Source organism: Pteropus medius, unplaced genomic scaffold (assembly GCF_902729225.1).
Source record: "Pteropus medius unplaced genomic scaffold, Ma_sr-lr_union100, whole genome shotgun sequence".
NCBI lineage: Eukaryota > Metazoa > Chordata > Mammalia > Chiroptera > Pteropodidae > Pteropus > Pteropus medius.
Window position 1 is genome coordinate 17098635 of NW_024349801.1, and position 8465 is coordinate 17107099.

The 8465-nt window shown below is 37.1% G+C and overlaps 1 pseudogene; it reads left to right on the plus strand.

Annotated features, from left to right (window-relative positions):
* Positions 1 to 441: 441 nt before the first annotated feature.
* LOC120581053 (uncharacterized) lies at positions 442 to 557 on the plus strand (annotated as a pseudogene).
* The last annotated feature ends 7908 nt before the right edge of the window (positions 558 to 8465 follow it).

The following is an 8465-nucleotide window of genomic DNA, read 5'->3' on the forward strand; positions in this document are numbered from 1 at the left end:
ACATTTATAAACAGTTGAAAAAAAATCAGAAAGATATTTGAAAAATGTTAAAATTTTATGTAATTTAAATTTCAGTGTCCATAAAGACAACATTTTTGGAATAGAGCCATGTCTATTGTCTATCACAGCTTTCATGCTACAATTTCAGAGACTGTATGGCTAACCCACAAAGCATAAAACAATTACTGTCTGATTCTTACAGGAAAAAAAATAAATGTTTTGAAGCCTGCTAAGGGAATGCACAGTCCAAACAAATACAAATTTTTGAGATGACCTAGATGTCGGAACTATCAGGCAAAGATTTTAATGTGGATATTATAACCATGGTCAATAAGATGAGAATTAGTACTCTTGGACATGGTTCCATAGTGCAGCGGTGAGAACATCTGCTTTATACACAGAAGGTCCTGGGTTTGCACCCTAGTAGAGCCAAGGTCCATGGTCTATGGCCATGCCACCCTGAACAAGCCTGATGTCTACTCTTGAAAGCTAAGCAGGGTTGGACCTGGTTAGTACTTGGATGGGAGACCACCTAGGAAGACCAGGTGCTGTAGGCATAAATATAATAAATACTTTTTTTTTTAAAAGAATTAGTACTCTTAAAATGAATGGAAAAATAGAAGTTCCCCAAAGAGAAATAAAAACTATAAAGACAAAATCAAATGGAAAAATACAACATCTGAAGTAAAAAATTCACTAGATGGACTCAATACCTCAATGGAGATGCCAGAGGAAAATATCAGTGAAGATATTAAAATAAAATTATCCAAACAGAAGGACACAGAGAAAAATATTGGGGGAGCAAAAGAGAGTCTCAGAAATCTAAGAGACAATGCAAATATATATATATATAAAATATTTGTGCCATGGTGTTCTACAGGAAAGGAGAGATTGGGTGCAGAAAAAATATTTGAAGAAATAATGCCTGAAAACTTCGCAAGTATCGTGAAACGGAAAAATTTATAGGTTGAAGAAGCTGAGGAATCTCCAAACAGGATAAATTCAAATAAAATTATGCCCAGACACATCAGAATAAAACTCATGGAAAACAAAAATAAAAGGAAAGGGTGGTACGAAATAGTTACTAAAACCTCAATAAAGTCTACATTAAATGATAAAGAGGTCAGTCACCAAGAGAGAAATTTGAAATAAACAGTTATAAGGAAATGTAAATATTGTGACATCCCGAATATTTTCACATGATATTTTTGCCTGCGGAAAGTACAGGCCAGAAAGATTGAATGATTTGGCCAAAGTAACTCTCAGGCAAGTGCTCTCATAAAATATGCCCAATATAATAAAAAATAATATTAATATATATATGAAAAGAAAGAAGGTGGGGTGGGGGGAAAGGGAGGGGAGAGCGGGGGAGGCAGGGAGAGGGGGAAGGGAAAGAAAGGAAAGAAGAAAAAGTAGTAATCTGTGTTGAGTGGATAATTAGTAGGGAATTTAATTAACACTGGCTGTTATCATCACGTTTTTCCTTAGGGGAAAAGAAAATGGTGATTTTTTAATGAAATGAAGTATTTTAGGAGAATGTAATGCTTACTGAAGCATCCAGGTCAGGGACTTGGGGCATCCAGATTTCCAGTGGACAGTGGTAAGGATCACAAAGATGTGGCAAGTGCTTGAAAGCAAATGTGGAAAGGAGCCAGTGAGGTATTTTGCTTACTTAGAGATTTTTGCTTTAAGTCATGTTTAAAAGGGCTGGGGTAGGGGGCAGTGCCTTCTTTACACGAGGACAAAAAACCATTAGAAAGTCTAATAGAAAAAGATAACTCATTTCTGTGCCAAGAAAATCAGGCAAATTGTTTGTTGATATTATATAGCCAGAAAAAGAAAATTGAGGCAATAGATTCTTGGCTAAACTCACAAATGCTTTGGCAGAGTATCTGTATGTTTTCTCCTTCTCCTTCACATCTTCCTCTCCCTTTTCCACCCCCTTTTCTTTCTTTCTTCCCTATGTCTCTCTCTCAAATACACACACACTTTAATAAGGTGGTCTTTAATCTTTATACCCCTCTTGGGAACTCTGACATGCCAGAGATGTCAAAAGGGATTCAGATTTCATGAGGACCTGCTACATCTTCTTGAATATATGTTGAAAAAGCTCTTGAAACTACTACACAGGACCTAAAACGTTAGGGCTCAAGATAATGAACGGAGAGAGAAGAGAAGTTCTATCTGGAAGAAGTAATCTGAGTTCCTGAGATTTATCCAAAGATAGAATTGCAATCTTGTTAAGATCCTTGGCTATGTGTCAGGATACAGAGACTCATTTGACTTCCAGTTAAAACCCAGAGTAATTTTTCTAAATTTCTTATCAAGGGTGAGCAAGAAATCTAAAGGAGCACTTATTGATGCGACTAACTTCCAATGGTAGTGAAGAAATGGACTTTTCAGGCACATCCAGCACAGCATTTAAAAGAACAGGGACAGCAAAATGGGTATCGGCAGCCATTGGAGTGGAAACTTTCATCTGAGTTGTCAGGTGGCCACCGCCACTCTGAGCAGAGTGAGCAAGAATCAAATGAGTAGCAGTTGGAAGACATCTTTAAATGCAATCAAGTAGAATGCTCCAGGATTCTTAGATTGCCTTCAGGATGGCAGACGGGGCTTGGCATCCTTGAGTCCCCTGAGATTTATCTTTGAGTAGACCTGGTACAAACTACCACTTGTATCCCTGCTATAAACCATAGACCCATTCTTGATGCTGCTGTGGTCTAAAAAAGGAAGGACCATACCTGTATCATTGTTCCTTGCAAAAAATAACTAAAACAGCCTACCTTATGGGATGTAAAGGTATTTTTGAACATGACCAGCATTTCAGAAAAGTCCCTGCAACGTCTCGTGTTTTCTAAACCTCGGTTGATCTGGTCTAATCTTTCTGCATCTGACATTTTTCTTTGTTCTGTGCTTTTCATCTTCAGGCTCAATATTAAAAAATATTGTTTAAAAAAATGAAATGGATGACTGACATCGAAAGGAAAGACCCCAGGGGGTTTCTTATGAAGGACGATAGAGGCCCATGGATTGTTTTGAAACACTGCTGCTCTGGCCCTTCAGGACACAAATTGGAAGGGAGGAGGAGGTGATAGAAAACTGATTAGAATTTGGCAGGAGAAAAAAAAAATCCTGGCAGAAATTCAGACACATTCTATTCATATAAACTTGGCAAAATACTTCTTTCTCCAACTTTGTTCAGATCCCCCATTTCATCATCATCATTATTGCCATCATCATTATTGTTGTTATTGCAGAGAACTGAAGAGGAAGAAAGTGCCTGAAGTGATAGTTATAAGAACATAACAAGATACTCGTCTAAGTCACTTCCAATGAGAAGAGCCTTTATAATTGTTCTATTGACAGTGTTTTGAGAGATGTGACTCCGAAGAATAAACAAATCTAAAAATTATTAGGCATGATTACTTGCCTATTAGGTGTTAATTCATTCTAAATGGGGTGATCAGCTTCAAAGGAAGTTTGCAGATGTACAATGCCATTTCCTTGATGTTGGCCTCAGTATTGATTAAGGAGGATCAAGCTCAATGTCCTATGTGGAATATATCCACATTATTGTAGCTGCCATTGGGAATGAAGAGGTCCCAGCTGACAGCTTAAGAAAGGGAAAAGGGTGTTTCTAGGGAACCCACTGGTGAACAGGCAATATGTCCACAGGCTGAAAGACTTGCTGATAGGTGGAAGAGAATCAGGAATCCTGTTTTAAGTCCCAGTTCATGAAAGTATGAGCATCAGCAGTTCTTTCTGTAAAATAAATGAGGTGCCAGGGCTCACATCTGATAAATTATAAAATGCCTCCCCCTCTCTTCCTCTCTTTAAACACTCCTCCCCTATTCTTCCCATTAACTTGTAAACATGTTTCTGACAAAGGAATCTGTAGAGATGGGAATGTTAATTTATTTAAGGTCATTCCAATGAACATTATTCTTGGTGTGTTGGTGAGTTGAATGGGTGTGCAAGTAATCTTCTAGAGCCTAGTAGGCATCATCAGTAGAAATTATCTTAATTCATTTCAGCAGATTTCTTTCTTTTTTTTTTATTAATACATGGAGTCACAATCTCCTGTCTTCTTAACTTTCAATTTAACCAATTTACTGAATATTAATTAGCTATTACTTAGTGTCAGGAAATAGTTGCTGCTAAAAGAGAAGCAAATAAGACAGGGTATGCTCTCAAGAAATATAGCCTAAGATGGAACAGACATACAAAGACATCATCATGCCAGGTGATAAGTATTGTCCTAGAAGAATTTACAAGCACAGAAAGAGAAAAATTAGCTGTATGTGGTGATGATATTAATCAGGGAAGGCTTTTTAAATGCTTAAAATTTGAGCTCGTTTTTAAATAAGAGTATACATTTGTTTGCATTTTAAATAAAGGAGAAGGTACGACACTCCAGGAAGCATCACATTTGCAAGGCATGGAAGCGGTAAACTTCTGGTGTGTTATAAAATATCTAAGTAGTTTGGTACTCGTAGAGTATAAACTTGTGTGTAAGGAAGTAATGAAGTACAGCTCTGCAGAAAGCCAGCAACCAGCAGAATCTTCTCCAAAAAGAGAAGAAACAATGGCCTTTGGTAAACTCCATCATCAGCCAGTAAGAAGGACAGGAACTCAATGCAGCTTCCTGTTACATCTCTGAGACTATCAAAAATAAGGGCCAAGATGGATAAAGAAATTATCAACCTCTAGAACTTCTGTCAGTTTCCCATGTATGTTAATCCCTGCTTGTTTTCTCAAAACAGTCATCAGTGACACCCTTAAAAGAATATGGGTCTTTGAGCTTTTTTCTTTAAGAGAAGTAAGAAATAGAGGAACTGGGAAGTCTTCTCTGGGGAGAACAGGTCAAGAAAGCTACAGAAAAAGATATACAGGAACTTCATCAAAGGAAGAGAATGAGTGGTGTGTGTTAAAGACCTGTTTTGGTCTGAGAAAGAGCCCAGGGCGGTGGGACTGGAGGTTTACCAAGAAGTAGTATATTCTCTCACATACTAGTCAAGCCTAAGTATACATTTTTCAATTTGAGCAAGAAGTCTTCTGCCCGCAGGAGAGAACATGAGGCCCAATCCAACACTGCATCTCAAGGTCTGAAAATATTAACAGGCATGTGATCCTCTGATCTCAGAGATAAACAATAGTGTCTTGAAAATCATATCCAAGAATGACGTGGGTCTATTCACTTTGATAGTCAAGAGAATCAGCCATTTTGGAAGCAAAATAAAATTATACAACTTATTTTTTTGGAAGAAATGAATATCTCAGAAAATAAAAATGGAATATAACACAAAAGCATATACTCATTGAATCCTGGATATAAGATACAGTGTAGAGATCAGAATGTAAATGCTGCTCAAGAAATTGAATCCTCTCCAGCATCTCCCTCGTGAGTGGTGACGGCAGAGTATGATGGGTACATATATAGGATGGAGAATTGGGATGCTTTATCTGCAAAACGGGGTAACAGTGCTATCTATCACATGAAGATCTACTTACTGAAAACATCTTCCTTCTCAAATCCGACATGCAGTAACTTCTCCATATGTATGCCCCCTGAATAACAGCTGAAGAATGTGCAGTGGCTAATAGATTCCCTGTGGGAGGATGCGGAGTATCAAATTCAGTTGGTCCCTATTTATTTAAACTCATAATGTTGGGATTGATCATTTGATTTCAGCACGATGTCCTGGAGGTATGGGATGTTGGATATCTGATGAATAATGGCCATGGGCAGGGGATAGTACCAGGGACTCAATGTAGAGATTCCTGTCTCTTGTTGACATTTGCATTGAGATATAGGTTTATTACTAACCTTACAGAGGAGGAAACTGAGGTTGAGTCATTTGTCCAAGCTCCCTCTGCTACTTAATGGCAAAGGAAAAATTAATAACCAGGACTGTCTTGTGTCAAAAATCATATTTTTCTTGGTAAACAGTGCAAAGCAACTGGCTATCCATATGCAAAAGAATCAAGTTGGACTCCTGCTTCACACCATACACAAAAATTATCTCAAAATGGATCATAAATTTAAACATAAGAGCTAAAACTATAAAAATCTTAGAAGAAAACGTAAGGGTAATTATTCTTCATGACCTTGGGTTAAACCATGGTTTCTTAGATATGACACTAAAAGCGAAAGTAACAAAAAAAGTTTAATAAATTGGATGACATCGAAGTTAAAATTGTTTATGCTGCAAAGGATATCATTAAGTGAAAAGACAACTCATTGAAAACGAGCAAAGGATTTGAATAGACATTTCTCTGAAAAGGTATGTTAATGACTAACAAACACTTGGAAAGATATTCAACATTCTTAGTCATTAGGGAAATGCAAATGAAAATTATGAGATACCACTTCATACTAATCAGAATGGCTAAAACCAAAAGGACAAACACAAGTGTTAGTGAGAATATGGAGAAATTGGAACCCTCGAACAATCCTGGTGGGAATGTAAAATGGTGCAGTTACTTTGGGAAATAGTTTGAAAGTTCCTCAAAATTTTAAACATAGAGTTGTCATATAAGCCAGAAATTTCACTCTTCAGTACCTAAAAGAACTGAAAAGATATGTGTCCACACAAACACTTGTACACAGATGTGTATAGCAGCATTATTCATAGTAGTCAAAAAGTGCAAACAACCCAAATATCCATCAATTAATGATTGGTGAATAGAATGGGGTATGTCTATGCAGTAGATTATCATTTGGCAATAAAAAGGATTGAAGCATTGACAAAGGCTACAACATGGAAAACTCTTGAAAACATTATCCTAAGTAAAAGAACCAGTCGCAAAATACCGTCTTTTGTATGATCCCATTTATCTGAAATGTCCAGAATAGGTAAATCAATGGAGACATTAAATAGTTTCGCAGTTGCCTAGGACTAGGGATTTGAGGGGCATGGGGAATTACCACTAACAGGTATAGGGTTTCTTTTCAAAGGATATAAATGCTTTAAAATTAGATTGTGGTTATTCATAGGGTTGCACAACCCTGTGAATTTACTAAAAAATTTAATTTTAGACTTTAAATGACTCATGGATGACAAGTGAATCATACCTCAATAAAACTGTTTAAAAATATAGGTAAATAAAGAATCAAACAAACAGAAACCCCGAGGTGTTTTACTTTGTCGCATTTAAACAACATACTGCTCCTGGAATGGGCTCTGGGTTCATACAACCAAGGTCTAATGACAGCTCTGCTACTCACTACCTCTATGACTTTCAATCGCCTATCTCTCTGTAAGCCTCAGTTTCTCTCATCTGTAAAGTGGAAATAACAGTGCCCATCTCATAGGATTGTAATGTATGTAAAATGCTTAGCAGAGTGCCTGAGATACCTCAGTACTTTGCGAGTGTTGCTTTTTCCCCCATTCTTCCATTTTGCAAAAAAGATCCAGCCTTAGTCAGTGTAATTATTTTCTAACATCTGCCCCCACTGCTCCCCCCTAAACAACAGTCCTGGTGTGTTATGATTTTGTTTATTGTTGATGCTTTTTGTTGGCAAATGTGTGACACTCAGTGAAACAGCAGAATATAGTAGGAAGAGCATAGACTTGTTCAAGATAGAAATAGTTTCAAAATATGGTTCTGCCATGATAGCTTGTTAGTTAATCCCTCAAGCTTCAGTTTTCTTAGTTGATAAATGAATCAATAAGTGTCTTCCTGGAAACGTTGTTATGAGGATTAAATGCCATTATCTGTGATAATATGGAGAACACCAAGCACAGTGCTTGGCCCCGAATAGTTGCTCAGCCAGTGTGAGTGCCCTTCTCTTCCCTTTCTTGCTTTCAGCCTTAATAAAATAAAATGATCTAATAACAGAACAAAAATGTACTTGACATGAAGGAGAAAAAAATCACCTTGGCTGACGGTTTTCTCTGCCAAAAAGATCTTACCCAGAGCTTCCTAAATGACTCCAATTAAGAGGTCTTTTTAAAGGCACAAACATGTACACTGTTTTTTATTCTCTCTTTCTCCAGTGATTGGGCTAGACAGAAAGAAATAGACAGACTACTTCAATTTCACATAGAATTTCATGAAAAATTTAGAACTCTAACCACTCCTGCTCCACAAATTGGCATTTATTAGAGTTATAAGGAGAGTTTGCAAGCAAGAACTGCATCAAAAATATGCACAGGGTTCTTGGAGAGTTACTTTCTGTAAGTGATGATGTCTTACTGTCAGTCTGAAAGAAATATCAAAGAGGTAATGTGAGCCGAAGCTTAAGATTTCTCAATATGTCCATTTGAGTTACAAAGGATTTTTATGCTCCATTTCAGACATTATTTAAACATTGTTATTCCTGCAGACATGCCACACAGAGATAAGGTTTTGCTCTGAACCACATCGAAATGCAGATTGGTATAGAAAGTCAGTTTCAAAGTGCCTTCTTGGAGGTAACTGTTTATTAAGCCTTGGAGGAATTTCAATTGCAAACTCTT